The sequence below is a fragment of the Culex quinquefasciatus genome, chromosome 3 (assembly GCF_015732765.1).
Source record: "Culex quinquefasciatus strain JHB chromosome 3, VPISU_Cqui_1.0_pri_paternal, whole genome shotgun sequence".
In the NCBI taxonomy this organism is placed as follows: Eukaryota; Metazoa; Arthropoda; class Insecta; order Diptera; family Culicidae; genus Culex; species Culex quinquefasciatus.
The window spans coordinates 94765280-94773177 of NC_051863.1; the positions used below are offsets into that span (position 1 = coordinate 94765280).

The following is a 7898-nucleotide window of genomic DNA, read 5'->3' on the forward strand; positions in this document are numbered from 1 at the left end:
TTCAGAATAGTGCTTCGTTATATCGTACAGGGACACTACGGTATTATTATCCATACTTTCAAAAGAACACAACAACGAACTGATATGAATATTCGACGAATCGTTTCTGTAAAATACTTAGAATAGGAATTTCTAATTTTATTAAACGTACTTAGGGTACCAACAAAGTCATGAATATCAAATCAATTTCAAAACATACATAGCAGGTACGTCATTTCTGCCTCCGCAGGTAAATAATGTGATTTTAACCAAGCGTATACGCCAAATCATTAATTTTCTTGCATGAATCAAAATGTTCAAAATGGCATAACTCAAAAAGTGCACATAAGTGCACTTTGAAATTTGGAGACAAGTTAGGACATGGCTGGACAATCATCACACAAACATGACGATATGCAGACTGGATAATATCACCATCTCCATGCGAATGCGAAAATGCGAATGCGAAACTTTTTTTCACACGTTTCAATGTGAGTGAAACTCGTGGTGAAACTAGTGTAGCGACCCTCAGTTAATCAGAATATAAATTTAGATTTTTAGTTCGACCAACAGGGAAGAATTTGTCAGAAGTACATTGGTCTTTACAATCAGACGAAGTGCAACATCTTCAGATGCACTCATTAACACATGTTGACACGAGTCAAGTGTCATATTTCTAGGAGCACGTAGGTTAAGACATATATAAACACAGTAGGAGGATGGAAGGCAAAGCACAAAGCGGACTCCCTTGTGGACCACCGATCAGTGAGGTACTCCTGGATATTAGCTCCTGAAAAGTGCTTTAAAAGTGCAAAAATGCCTCACGGCAAGAAAAAGAGGCGGTCCTCACCAGCAGGATCGGCAGATTTGAAGAAGCTAAAGAATGCCGAAGCGCTACCCTGTTTGAAAAATGTCGCACGTCGTACGAGTTGTCGCACGGTTTTGATTTTACCGTTTCGATATCGATTGGTCGAAAGGACGACAAACGGACGACAAACGGACGACAAACACTTGACATGCTCGACATAGTTTTTTCGATCGATTTTCCTTCAATTCGACGTCGATTATCGTCGACGCAAACAGTTTGACAGTTCTCTTCAGTTGATCTTGTTCGGACTTGATTGCAACCGAATCTAACCAGCTGTCGTTACTTTTGGTATTTGGTTTAGGAGCTGAGAAGATTTTGGACGATTTTCGACGGATAATAGGTAAGTTTAGTTCTAGATTGTGATATTTTTGCTGCCGAAATGATTCGGCCAGGGTGCGCGAGTGACCGAATCAAAGTGTCTTCCTTGGTGTCTTCTATTCCAGATTTCGGTCTTCGAGGCGGTGAAGGAGGACGGGAAATTTGGCGGGTCATTCCGGAAGACGAGACGGGAAGGAACCGGTTTGCGATCGAGGTAGCGGTTGGTGTTTGGTGTTTTACTTTCCGCGGGAGGTTGCGGCACATACCTGATGAAACTGGTGAGTCATGTTTTAGAAACGAAGTGTGTGTTTGTATTGTATTAAATTCAAAACCTCAAAACATAAAAATTGTTATCTAATCCACGTTTTAACCCAATAATTCCAAACTAAAGAAAAATCTAAATTACCAGAATTTAAAAAATCTTAAACATTAAAACTGTAAAATTCTAAAGTTTTTCATTCTTAATTTTCAAACTCTAGTATTTCAAATTATAGAATGCAATCATTTGAATACTAAAAATTTCTTTAAATTCATAGAATATTGTAAATTGTTAATATTCTTAAATTATACAATTTAATAAATCATAAAATTTTCGAGGTCTTAAAGTTCTCAAAACATTTCACTAGAAAATCTGAAATTCTAAAATATTTAAATTTGGAAATTGAAAAAACATCAAATACTGAAATTCTTTAATTCTAAAATACTAAAATTGTTAAATTCTAACATTATTAAAATTCTTATAATCCCAAAATTCATGAAATAAAAAAAATCTAAATGTCATTCGTCATATTTAGAATTAGAGTTTAGAATTCAAAAATTCAAAAAATTATGAGTTTAAAATTCTAAAAATTCTGAAATAAAATTACAATCAAATTTTTTTTATAGTTTTATATTTTGAAAATTCGAAAAATTCTATTAATTATAAAATTAGAAATTTTCAAAAGTCTAAAAATTCTAGAATTCTAAAATTTAGAATTTTAGAATTTTAGAATTTTAGAATTTTAGAATTTTAGAATTTTAGAATTTTAGAATTTTAGAATTTTAGAATTTTAGAATTTCAGAATTTTAGAGTTTTAGAATTTTAGAATTTTAGAATTTTAGAATTTTAGAATTTTAGAATTTTAGAATTTTAGAATTTTAGAATTTTAGAATTTTAGAATTTTAGAATTTTAGAATTTAAGAATTTTAAATTTTAGAATTTTAGAATTTTAGAATTTTAGAATTTTAGAATTTTAGAATTTTAGAATTTTAGAATTTTAGAATTTTAGAATTTTAGAATTTTAGAATTTTAGAATTTTAGAATTTTAGAATTTTAGAATTTTAGAATTTTAGAATTTTAGAATTTAATTTTAGAATTTTAGAATTTTAGAATTTTAGAATTTTAGAATTTTAGAATTTTAGAATTTTAGAATTTTAGAATTTTAGAATTTTAGAATTTTAGAATTTTAGAATTTTAGAATTTTAGAATTTTAGAATTTTAGAATCTTAGAATTTTAGAATTTTGGAATTTTAGAATTTTAGAATTTTAGAATTTTAGAATTTTAGAATTTTAGAGTTTAGAATTTTAGAATTTTAGAATTTTAGAATTTTAGAATTTTAGAATTTTAGAATTTTAGAATTTTAGAATTTTAGAATTTTAGAATTTTAGAATTTTAGAATTTTAGAATTTTAGAATTTTAGAATTTTAGAATTTTAGAATTTTAGAAGTTTAGAAGTTTTGAATTTTATAATTTTAGAAATTTAAAATTTCAGAATTTTAGAATTTTAGAATTTTAGATTTTTTTTAGAATGATATTTTTAAAAATCCAAATATTTAAAAGCCCGAATTCCTAAAACTTTATTGTATAATCCTTAAAAATCTTCTAAGTTCTAGAGTTCTTAAATAATTTTAAAGAATTTTGAAATTCATAAATTCTAAAATCTTAAATTTCAAACATTTTAAAATTTCAAAAAATCAGCAAACATACATGCTTAATTAAAAAAAAAAATTCTTGTCATTTCGATTTTAAAATTAGTTGCAAAAAAATGAGTTTTATAAGTTTTTAAATCTATTTTTAAAATGTCTTAATTTTTAATTGATTTTAATGTTTAAAATACCTTTTTTGAAATTTTTATATTATTAATATTTAAGTATGAATTTAATTTATAAATTGATGCCAATTATAGTAATTTGGCATGTGTATATTAAGAAGCTGTCCTGCTCATTCCTAATGTAAACGTCAACGTTATCTTTTTGCAGGCAACTAAAATATTCCAATCTGATCATGCCGGAAACCATGAGTTCGCCTCCGTAGAACCCACGGAAGTATTCACGTTATCTCGTACCCCGGTGGCCATCAATCCGCCTGAGATCCAAGATTGGCGGGTTAAACTTTGATCAGCTCGTCGAGAAGCAAAAGTCCAACACCAACATCCAAGCCGGAAGCTGCGGTCAAGGCAAATCCGAGAGCATCCGAAGAATGCCAAGTTGGAGAAGAATCGGCGATCCGGAAGTTAAATTTCGTGAAAAAGTTAATATTATTGTGAAATTAGATGTGTTTGAATAAAAAATAAAATAAAAAACAACACAACAGTTTTTTTCAACAGCAACATAACCTAAAAATCCGAAATGACAGCACACGACAATAGCACGACATTCTAAATAACAAAACCGTGCGACGTCGGTCGAATGTCGTACGACAATGTCGTACAATTTCGATTATCGATCGCACGACAAATACGACATTTTGGTGCAAAAACGTCTGACATTCGTGCGATAGTCGCGCGACATTGTCGTGCGACGTCGTACGATTGCACGGACGACAAACGACGGACTTCCGACGGACTTTTCAGTCAGGGTACCTGCAAAGCCAGGCAGTTTGAGCAAGGACGCTCAAAATTCGTCTGGAAACCAGTTCGCTACCCTCCCTGTGGACGTGAGCGAGAAGGAAGAATTTGAACGACGGGAAAAGTTGCCACCCATTTTTGTGAAAACATCGTCATCGGATTCGGTGCGAAAGTGGCTGACCGGGTTTATCAAATCTGGTGCTTTACGAGCTTCCATTCGCTTGTGTGCTGATGGACTCAAAATTCTGTTACCTACCAGAAAGGATTACAACTACGTTCGGGATTTCCTGAACAACACAAAGATTGAATACTACAGCCATGACGATCCAGGTAAACGCCCCATGAAACAGGTCCTCCGAGGCCTGTACGACATGGATGTGAGTGTGCTAAAAGAAGAGCTCAAAACTCTCAAGTTGAACGTAATCGAAGTCTTCAAGATGACGAGACACAACAAGGACATCAAGTATCGTGATCAACTGTACCTGGTTCATCTCGAGAAAGGATCGACATCGCCGTCTGAGCTGAAGGCAGTTCGGGCAATTTTCAACATCATCGTGACTTGGGAACGTTATCGTCCAGTGCACCGTGACGTGACACAGTGTTCGAACTGCTTGCAGTTTGGACATGGTGGAAGGAACTGTTTCATCAAGAGTCGTTGTGCAACCTGCGGAGGTGAGCACAAAACTCAAGCATGCGAAACAATCAACGAGAACATCGAAGCGAAATGCTTCAATTGCGGCGGCGACCATTCGACCAAGAATCGAAGCTGCCCAAAACGAGCTGAGTTTGTAAAAATTCGGCAGCAAGCGACGACGAGGCACCAACCAAATCGTCGCAAAACACCACCAGCATATACGGACGTGGATTTTCCTGCTTTGGCGTCACCTGAAGCAGGATCTACTCGAGTGGTTCCAAATCTGCAGCCATTGCCGTTGAATCAGTGGCAAAGAGTTGCAGAGAATACAACACCTCCAGGCTTCAGTCAGCAACCGAGGGAAAACCAACCAACATCAACGGGTGAAGGCAGTAGTGACCTGTTTTCACCACAAGAACTTTTGAACATTTTCATCGAGATGACAACAACACTGCGTGGTTGCAAAACTCGCCAAGAACAAGTAAGAACGCTTGGAGCATTCATCTTAAAATACAGTTCGTAGTTTAATCGTTCTAATGATTTTGAATATTTCAATGAATTTATTTTTTTAGTTTTAAGTTAGGATTAGTTGTTAAAGTGATTTTTTTTCTTTTTTACCCAAATGTATTCGATTAAATGCAATAATGTAAAACAATTTGAAGTAAATAAAATAAATGTTATCAGTTAATAATAAAACAAAAAATACAACAAAGATGAAGAGCATTAGGCCATACCACTTAGCATGTAAAAGAAATGTAATTATTATAAGAAAGTTCAATAAAGACATATTTAATTTCAAAAAAATTTCAAAGCACAAAGCGAAAATAGAAAGGTCATGAACTGTGCCAGGATCCCTGCTGAGAAATTTCGAGCAGAAAGATTTCAAGATCAACGCGGTGTAGTCAAAACGCACGTGGCTGAGCTACTCCCGTAGAGAAGCATGGTAAACATATTGCGCATGCGTCTTGACTAAAAAACGCTTCGGAGTATAAAAGCCTAAGTTAGATTTAGAATCAGGGTAGTTGAAATTAGGAGGCAGTTGAAATGGGGTAGTTGAAATTAGGAGAGAGTTGAGAGTGGGAGTTGAAATTAACAGTTAGAGTTGAGAGTTGCAGTTGGGAGTTGGAGTTGATTTTTTCGGTGTAAGTGCTACGATGCACAGATTCAACCAAAATGCCACGGGGCATATCTTAGAAGCATAATGAAAATGTTAAAATAAGATTAAGAAAAATCTTAGAATATATATTTTGGAGTGAAAATGGTGTCGTTCTGTGCTAAAGGAATAAAAATGAAAGAAATCCCGCTGTTAAATTAGAGACTAAGCTTACACACTAGTAAATATTGTCAAAATATTCATCAAATATTTTTGGAAATGTCAAATTTGACTTAGGTATAAAACTGGGAGGGCCCCGTGGCGCGGTGGTTAGCGGCTTCGGCTGTCGATCCCTAAGTTAACATGGGGCGCGGGTTCGATTCCCGCCTTATCCTCCTGGCCTTCTTTCGGATGGGGAAGTACAACGTCGGTCCATTTGCGTAAAAGAGGTTTTGGGTGACTCACCACACATAACCATTTTGATTGCTTTGCTTTTTTTTATAAAGCTGTAATAATAGCAAAAATATAAGCATTACATATTAATTTAAAAGTCATTATGACCATTTCAATAAACTGAGCCTCAAACTTACTTTGCACATAAAAACATTCCACCTCGGGATTCGAACTCATGACAGTTGGATAACGAAACTGGTTGACTACCATCTGATTCAGACAGGAAAAAAATTTAAATCGGAAGAATAAGGCGGTTGCAAATATTTTTCAAAGCTTTTGTTTTTTAAGTGCAAGTAAAGTAAAGTAAATCTTTCCCAGTTCCTGAGGGGAACACCCGTGAAGAGTATCGGGGCCGGCATTTACAAAGCGGATTCAGTGGCAGTTTTTCACTCAACTAATGTTAACATGTTTAGGTTAATGTTAACATTCCATAGGTCGCCTCCCTAAGGTGTCGTGATAAGGTCCAGTTTGTGACGATACACTACCTTCCCTTTACTAAGCAATCGAATCCAGAAGGGAAAAGATCACCAGTTGTGTTGGTCCGAGCCGGGATTTGAACCCCGATCTACCGCTTACGAGGCGGAAGCGTTACCACTAGGCTACGTGGCTCGGTCTTAAGTGCAAGCTGCACAGAAAAAAATCAATTCCCGTAATCGTGAATTAAGTTCACGAATGTGAGATCCACGAAGGAATTTATTCATGAGTATGGTGCATTTGCACCATAAACGTAAATATATTCCTATAATATAATCGTGAACTGACTTCACGGTTTCTAGAATTGATTTTTTTCTGTGTGAAATCCATTTAAAACGCATTCCTCTGCGGTTAGTATCATTTTGGGCATGCTCGGGTTTATTCAAAAATAATTTGAATTTTAGTGAACTTTCGATAAACAACAAATAGTAGTTTATGCAACAAGTTGCAAAAAAAGAGGATTTTTTCAGCACGAGTCGTACATTTATCCAACGAGGTTCACCGAGTTGGATAAATACGTCGAGTGCTGAAAAAATCAAGTTTTGCAACGAGTTCCACACAACATTTTTTTGCAATTCCGAAAAACACCCATTGAGTGAAATTTTAAGTCAAATTTTCTTGTATTTTGTCAATAAATCGTTTAAATCAAAAAATGTTGAAAAGTGTTACTTTTCGAAACAAGTGCTGAAAAGTTCAACTTTTCAGCACCCATTTCAGTGCTGAAAAGTAGAACTTTTCAGCATTTATTTTGAAAAGTGTTGCTATTCGATTCTTTTATTTTTGGTACAGAAAAGTAGGCTATTTCGTCGTTCAAGAATGACAGGAAAAGTAAGTAGTTTCACGACGGAATTGCAAAAAAGTGTTTTTCGCAAAAATCTATTTTTTTCGTCGAATCTTACATATTTTGAAAATTATGATTGCAAATCTAAATGTGTTTTTCTAACATTTTCCAACAATTTTTTCATTGAAATTTTGAATATTCTGGCTTGTATTTTCAATTTTCATATTTCTTTTAATTTTTTTGCCTCCCCTCGACCATGGCCAGAGTTGAGGGACAAAATCTTTTTTAAATATTTGCATCGGCCTTATTGTTGGAAAAAAATTGAACCATTTTTCAAAGATAAAATTGTGCCGTAGCATGAATTGTTCTGATTTTATGTTTTCATTTTCAAAATGTAGACAATACTTAAAATTTAAATGAAAACACAATTACATTCAACTCAATACCTTTTTTCAAATACCAAAAACAATTA

The 7898-nt window shown here is 34.0% G+C and overlaps 1 long non-coding RNA gene across 1 annotated transcript; it reads left to right on the top strand.

Annotated features, from left to right (window-relative positions):
• The first annotated feature begins 972 nt into the window (after positions 1 to 972).
• On the top strand, positions 973 to 3730 carry LOC119770211. The gene is made up of 3 exons (XR_005278716.1): positions 973 to 1187; positions 1291 to 1443; positions 3405 to 3730. It is a non-coding gene; the product is annotated as an uncharacterized LOC119770211 (long non-coding RNA).
• The last annotated feature ends 4168 nt before the right edge of the window (positions 3731 to 7898 follow it).